Genomic DNA, 8,710 nt, shown 5'->3' with positions numbered 1-8,710 from the left:
TAAAAATATTATTGACAATGTTGAGAGTAGGAATTACCTTGAAAAATGTCTCAAAAAATACAAGATTCCAGTTATATTCCGGTCTGAAACTATCAGACAGCATTGTTAACATTAATATCATCTCAAATTCGCAACAAACCCACATTGTGAAAAAATCATCCCCGGGCAGATTTTTGGCTATTTCTCCATTTACGATCCTGCCCAAAAGTGTCTCCTTTTGACATGACACGTCACATATATTAAACAGCGAAATAATTATGTCAAGGTCAAAGCATAAATTTACATGTATGATGGGTGTACAATAGCAAACATATGGAAAGGTTTGGCTACAAACCGATTTTCTTATAAACCGTCTGCATAGTTTCCACCTTGATACATCTGAGCACAAAATTTCGTCCAAGAGCTCCCAAGCAAGCAGTGAGTTGTATCTACACAGTCTTTGATTACAATACACGGTTGAGTGCATAGCATCAAAAGAACTGTGTGAGCTTCTAGCTGGCGACTAGTGGGAAATAGACATCTGTGATTGGTTTTTGCAGTGAATCTAGTATATAGACAATATAAGTGTGCTCTTTAACTTAATGACATAAAATTTGAAAAATATTTTAAGGATCACTCGGGGTTTTGACTTTTAAAATCCACATTTTGGTCAAAAATTGTCCCCAAATTGTGCGTGAATAGGTTGTTTTAACAAATTTAGCACATTCGCCTTGCTTATTTTAAACATTGAATTATGATTCAATTATGATTGAGGATGATTTAATGCAATTCAATCCTACTCAGACCTAGTATGTCTGAACGTACCCTGTATTTACTATGAACTGCATTAGTCAAACAGGTTAATTTCCCAAAAAAAATTGTGTTGACCATTATCTCATAATAAATTATATAGACGACGTTTTCGCCATATACCACTAAGATCTGTAGTTTAGGAATATTTAAAACAATGTCAACATATCTCCCCAATATTGAGAAATCTGACACTGAAATGTAAACATTTAAAGGTTTTTTTGACCACCCTGTATAAATAGTAAAGACAGCATTCGAATTATTTGCAATAATAGTCTGTAACAACAAGGTTACAATTGGTTTATCAGTTGGATTTGATGATAAAGAATGTTATCTGATTGCTGATAATAACAGAGGTAAAACAAATACAAATTACATCATGTGATATTAATAAGTTACTATGCTCATGTTTGTGAAACTGACGTCACATGTGTGGAGTTTGGACATCTGACGTGTTCACTGAATAATTAGTATTCAAACTTGATGTAAACATGACTAAGGTAACTCTCTCTCTCTCTCTCTTCTCTCTCCCTCTCTCTCTCTCTCTCTCCCTCTCCCTCTCTCTCTATCTCAACCTTGAAGTGAATTGACGCATGCGTTATGTAATCGCTCATTTCTTCGCAATCAGTCGACCGACTCCAGTAAAATTGACGTATAGAATGCAGAATAAGATTTTTGGATTCTGGTGTCTATTTCTCGACTTACGTCCAAATTCATTCGCATTCATTTTTTCTGGGACACCCTGTATGCCTATTTGAATCAATTCAGATCAATGTAGGTAATGGTCTAATATTGGGGGGGTGTATGACGTAATTGTACAATTAATCAGATACAAACTATATAGCTCATTAATTATCCCAATATATTTGCAAATTAGTAGGCGGCGACAATATAATTTAATTATTAGAACACATTAGAATCACTTTCATCAAGTTTCAAGGCAAAATTCTGCTAAATAAAAGTAAAAAAAATAAAAATAAAAATAAAAAAAACATTAGGCCAAATAAAAAATAAACATAGTTCACGTCCCCTCCCGCTTCCTTTTTTGAGGTTTCTCCAATTATTGTTTTTATTTTTTAAAATTCAGTTATAACTTTTCGAAAAATATATCTAGGAAGTATAGATGCTTTCTGCAGCCTTGCTAATATACAAGAAAACCTTTTGGAAGGTTTTGTGATAATTAGAGGGCCTAACTCTCAGAACAACAAATAAAAAGAGGCCTCCTCCTTTTTCCAGGCATTATTGTATACGCTGAAACAGCTCTAATTATGGGTATTTACACTGATTTTGAGATAGAAAAATAGAAAATAAAAAGCCCCCTCTTCCTCCTTTTTTTTCAAAACCCCGGACGTGAAACATGTTTTTTATTTTACTTGGCCTTATTTTATGCATTTCTTTTTAGTCTCGAAAATATTGGCAAAATGTATACTTATGAGCTCTTTCAGTCATTTTTGTTCATTAACTATAATAGATTATTAATAAAAAATATGCACAGAAACATATAGGCCTAATATTATTTGATGGATTATGAAAACCGAAATGCAAACTAAATATAATTTGATCAAGAAAATTCACCCCAATTTAATAATCTGTATAAAACCACAGACTGTGATAAAAACATGCTCATAGTATTTTCTAATTTCCAGCAAATGACTATCATCCGCCGTTGCTTCACATGTCGCATATCATTTCACAGTGTACGTGCAATAATTAAAACACCATCTAACTGTCTATAAATCGACCGAAAAACATATCGTGTTCTCCCTATTGACCGCTCAAAATGTTTGGACCCCCCTTGTTTTACCCTTTTTTCTCCATTTAAAATTAAACAACCATGGTTCAAAAAATCCCGGTAAAATCAGATTCTCCCCGGGGTCACTCCCATTGTGGTCTGTACACCATCCGCGATAATCAACTTTTGAAAAGCACCCTAAACAAGGATTTAACCCTTGGCTAAAACGACACCCTAAACAGGGATTTAATTCCTAACATCAACTTACATACCCTAAATTTCATATCCGCGTATTTAGAAATTGCAATTTTGCTACCCTTTTTTCCAATTTTTCATGTTTTTGACACCCTAAACGCGTTACGCGCGTATCGTGCCTACCCACGAAAAACTACCCTTTTTACGCGTTTTCATATTATCGCGGATGGTGTACAGACCACAATGGGAGTGCCCCCCCCCCCCGGGGATTCTCCCCTCAAGACCCACAAAAAAAATTTGAACACACACCCCTGGCGTTAATATTGAACGGGCCCTAACTTAAATGTTTTAATCCGTGTTTGCAAATTAGTTTACGTATCCTTTATTCACGACAAGATCCGTTCCATTCGCCTATCTGATCGTGCGGACTTCGGACTACACACAAACAAGCAACCATGGCTTCTCAAACGGTAAGATGTCATATTTAATCCCGGCCCCCAACTCAACACAAAAGTTGGCAACCATGAGAGTTACCAAATCTTTCAAACACCCCTTTTGCAATGATCTTCATCAAATTTACCCCTTTTTCATACAAAATCGAGGACAAAATTTGGCCAAAAACAACCCTTTTTTTTTGTGGTTTTCAATGACTAGAATTTCCAACACCCATTTTAAATGACTAGAATTTCAAACACCCCTTTTTCAATGACGCTAAATATTGCCAAAAAATTACTAGATTTTCTCAAGTACCCCTTTTATCCAAATTTCGCGGACAGTGCAAAATAAATACCCCCTATTTTGCTGATTTCACAGTCAAATTTCGCGGACAGTCCAACTTAAATACCCCTATTTTGCCAATTTCGCGGTCCTTGCTAATGGTAAAAAAATACCCCTTTTCAGCGCTGTTTGTTAACTCTCATGGTTGCCAATTTTGTGTTGAGTTGATAAAAGATTTCTATGAATAACATTGTTGAATGCTATGGTAACCTGAGTGTCATAAGCCAAAAATAGAATGTTCAGATATGTATACACTCTAAAAATATTAATGTTAACATAATAACATTATTAACAACAATTTTTAAACACATCATTTAATTAAGGTTACCAGTTACCTACCTTTAAAGGTTGTTTAAAGTTTGTTAAACAATCATGCTGAAATGTACTGCATGAAAGATTACTATGAATAACATTGTCGAATGCTATGGTAACCTGACAGTCATAAGCCAAAAATAGAATGTTCAGATATGTATACACTCTATATGAATGTTACTATATTAACATATTTGAACAACAATATTTAAACACATTACCATGACTAGGCCTACATAGTTATTAACATATAATTTCGATAATAATTATTTTATCATTAATATTATTTTAACATGTTCATTTTAACGTGTTCATATGCTATACTTTTAACACTTAACTGTTGACATTTCCGTTAACAATTTCAACACTTTAATATGTGAAGATGTGTTTTGTTTAAAATATTTAAACACAGTTGTATACAGAAGGAATACATTAACGTGTGAACACGTTAAAAATAGTGCAAATGTAAAACGAGCGTTAAATAAAAATTATTCAAAAGCATCACATACTGGTCTATCTTGAATTTTTTACTTTTTTGAGAAAATTGGTATATAGTTCTTTTTTACGGAGCTCTTCCAATACAACAAATTACAGACCTCAATTTTTCCTAGATAATTAGTTATAAAATGTTAAATTTAAACTATCAATGAAACACGCATTTCTAGAAAATCGCAATTGAAAATCTTCGTATTAAGTTTACCTTTCTATAATTTAATTAGACTATGGATTTTTATGAAAGTGGTTTTAAATTAAAGCATATACTTAACAGATTTATTTAAGTGGAATCTTTTATTATATTTACGTATGCAATATTGCTTAAAACTACACTTAAGTTGTAGTTCTGTATGTGAAATCGTTAATTTCCCGATATCGTATTGAAAGTGCATTACATACTGGTCTATCTCGAGATAGACCAGTATGTGATGCGTCTAAAGTCACGTCTTTGTCATGATTGTTCGCGAAATCGAGATAGCCCCCAAGATAGACCAGTATGAAACGCACTTTAAATATGATATCGGGAAATTAACTATTTCACATACTGAACTACAACTTTAGTGTAGTTTTAAGCAATATTGCGTACGTAAATATAATTAAAGATTCCACTTAAATAAATCTGTTAAGTATATGCTTTAATTTAAAACCACATTCATGAAAATCCATAGTCTAATTAAATTATAGAAAGGTCAACTTCATACGAAGATTTTCAATTGCGATTTTCTCGAAATGCGTGTTTTTCAAGATAGACCAGTATGTGATGCGACCGACGAAATTAATGTTAATAAAAGTGGCATTTTAACATTCAAAAATGTTAACATTTTAACGGAAGTATGTTTTAATCAATGGCGTAAATCGGGTGGGGGACAGGGGGACACGTCCCCCTCACTTTTTAAAGTGGGGGGGGGACACAATATCAAATGTCCCCCCCACTTTTTGGTCCCCACCCCTAAAAAAAAGGAAAAGAGAGAAGAGAAAGGAGAAAAGAGAAGAGAAAAGGAGAAAAAAAAAGAGAAATATTAAATTGCATGTAATTGAGTATGCCCATCACTGCCCATGCCTACAAAAACCGCACAGTCGGTTATATATAGGCCTGTGGTTATTTTAGGCGTTGCATGAAGGTGGGTCCACGGCCCATAAGCGTGTGAAAATTCCTGCGGGCCCGCCTATATGCAGGGCCTGTCACATTTTATCACCAAAAAAATGATTTCAACATCAATCCATGCATGCTTTAGTAATTGTGAATCTCAAATCTGAAGTAAAATTTTGACAAAATGACTTTAATTGGACCTTCATTTTGTAAAATTTTCCAACGTCTGAAGGGGAACATCCCCCTCAGACACCCCCTACCCCTTGTTTGTATAGGCATAAACAAGTGGTCGCTTTCACTTCAACACCCGCAGGCGCGGATTCAGGGGGGCAGGTCTTATAGGCCTAACATATCAGTGGACCTGTGTAACATTTAACATTTTTCTAATTGAGTTCGGACCCTTTTTTTTTCTATTTAAGCAATGATTTAAATAGTGTAAATATGATGCACCAAATGGCTTCAACTTCTCAGGGTGGAACATCCCCCCCTCGGACACCCCTGCGTAGTGGGTAAACAAGTAGCCATTTTCCGTTCTACTTTCCACATTTGCCAATTTATGTAATTTAATACGCCTACAATAATAGGGAAAACTTTTCCACAAAAGGCTTCATGGACTGTCATTTCACAAATTTTTGGCTTTTTTAAAGTAAAATTTTACACACTAATAGTGCCAAAATGGGCCACCAAATCGCTTCAATTACGTATTCATTTTGCAAAAGTTTCTTACTTCTGAGGGGGGCACATCCCCCCTCAGACACCCCCCTGCGTCGCGCAAGCGCGACGCGATGGCCGCTTTGCGCCCATTTTTTATTGTATTTATTGATTTCCCCCACTGTCAGTGTCCCCCCCACTTTCAAAAATGGATTTACGCCCCTGGTTTTAATAATGGTGTTACGCAGGCCCTGTTACTCCCTGTTACGCAGGGAGGGCTAAAATGCCCCAATTGCGAGGATAGCGAGAGAAATAACATGGGTTTTTTTAATGCCTTTTTGGTCAAAAGGTCCAACTGTTCAAAATCAGCCCTCCAACAACCCCCCCCACCCCAACCCACACCAGAAAAATCCTGGTTACGGGTCTGGTGTTACGTTTAAACAAGAAATGTCTTTAAAAAAGACGGTGCAGTGAATGAAGAAAAAATGTTGGATTTCACATTCACTGAGAGGACCTTTGGCTTAAAAATGAGCTTTTAGAAACGACACTGTAAAAAGGAGAATGATGTTTGTTTCCTTTATTTTATTTTGTCTTAAAACCCACAATGAGGGCACAAATTAATTTATATGCTGAGTACTTAGTTCATTTCTTGGTATACTTAATAACATATGATGACATTTACTTAAAATGAAGAACATATTCTCAAGTTTGTACTTAACATAAATGAGTTAAAAAGGTGTATGCATCTGAGCCTTTAATAAGGCCTAGGAATGATTATAAACATAATACTGTGGTATGGGGTAATAGCAATTCCTCATTGATAGCATGGATAGTGTCTAAGTCTGATGACGAGTCTTCAGGTTCATATTGTGGTTTGGATATACCATTGACTGACATCGGGTATGGCCATTGTTTTCAATTTTGTGATGAATAGTTATATCATTTTATGAACCAATTACAGGTAGGCCTATTTCTGGAAAGCATTAAGAACAGAGATTAAACTGACCAAATTTCGAAATCAATATTCAGGGTGTACTAGACGATATACAGTGTGTAAAAATGAACTTTTAAGGAACATGTGGTATATTTTTCTTTTCAGGAATATTTTCTCAATCTGAGGACCACAAAATCAAACAGAGCTTGAATTGAAAAAGCCAACCAGAAATATACTTTATTTTGGGTGCGATGTTTGCTTCTATGTATACAGGGTGATCAAAATTTACTTCATTAACAGACCTAATTATTTATTCAAAAGGTTTAATTAGTGCTAATTAGCTGCTTAAACTGCTTTCAGTCATAAATACTCATTCCAAACCAGAGAATACAATATCTCTTTGTCACTTTTAGACTACACTTGCAATTCTGATAATTGACTGTTTTACATAGACCCCTATGAGGGGTGTAAGTATTCATTTTGAAAATATCATTATCATTTCATTTGTTCAAGAAAAATGTCACGCCGTCAGTCTTTTGGGAGTCTCAACTTATAACCGCATGGTCCTTTATATACACTGCGCCATTAGGCCTATCAATTTAATACCCAGACCGAATAGGCTATTTAGTAATAAATAAAGCAACTTGAAACAAAATGATGGAGAAATTATCACTTTCGTAAAAACAAAATAGTATGGTCCACAACACAGAAGTCCTAAACAAACTGTAGGCCGAAACAACGGCCGAAAATTGCATAAAAATAGCTGACATGTACCGCAATATCAAAAACTGCATTTGGTACATTTTACAGGTTCACTTTACCATGCTTACAGCACGGTGTGTCAATTGCGGGAAAATCCGTCAAGGTGTCCCGAAGAATAACCATTTACAGTTGAGTCACGGTCACCGGCCATCTTGTTTGCATATCCATATTAAACTACAGCGCCTCTAATGACGTGCATGCACTGTTACTGTGCGACTGAACATGGACTGAACAACCTTTGTTTATTACTTTAGACAGATCAGCATGCTGTGATTGGATGTACTATGTAAATAAGTAAGTTGTTGTTGTAATGGTAACACACCATACTTTGGTAACACGAAACTTCACCCATCCCATCCACATGTAATGACACGTGATACAGTTTTTGAAAGCTAACTCCCCAGGCTAAATCCATATTCCTCCGCCGGCAAAAATATAGCCCATGATAAAATTAATCATAGTTATAATTATTTTCTTCAAATGTGGTTGTCGGGTTCAGTATACCACAATTAATACAACAATAAAACAATTCCCACCAGATAATTACTTGATATGTAGGCCTATACTTTCTCAATCTAAACCTGAGGTATAATATGGTTTCAGATCTAAACCAAAATCAGTACCACTGACGTCATCTCTGTCTACCAACCAAGTTATCAAAATTTGTCTATGGCATATGCAAGGTATTCTACCGGGGCAATACACTAGGATAAATTATTACTTGTGCTGTGATAGTTGCCATCTGCGACGTGATTGGAAATTATGCACATTTACAAAAACATAGGCCTACGTTTAAACTGTTAAAATACATCACGCATTTTGACTATAAACTCATCTATACCATTTTACTAGAAATGTACTATCTCCAAGGACGCTACGACCAACTCAACGAACTCATGCATATGCAAACGAGCCCAATCCCTATGCTAAATCAGGGGTGTGAGAGTAGAAATTGACAGGACGCATGCTCAGC

General features: G+C 35.4%; 1 protein-coding gene across 1 annotated transcript in view; it reads right to left on the bottom strand.

Moving 5' to 3' along the window:
• Positions 1 to 8,710, bottom strand: part of LOC140139194 (uncharacterized) — an 893,593-nt gene that overhangs the window by 746,098 nt on the left and 138,785 nt on the right. The gene's annotated exons all lie outside the window — the stretch shown is intronic.

Source organism: Amphiura filiformis, chromosome 18 (assembly GCF_039555335.1).
Source record: "Amphiura filiformis chromosome 18, Afil_fr2py, whole genome shotgun sequence".
Lineage (NCBI taxonomy): Eukaryota > Metazoa > Echinodermata > Ophiuroidea > Amphilepidida > Amphiuridae > Amphiura > Amphiura filiformis.
Note: the sequence above shows the minus strand (reverse complement) of the source record. Positions and strands in the feature narration are given on the sequence as shown.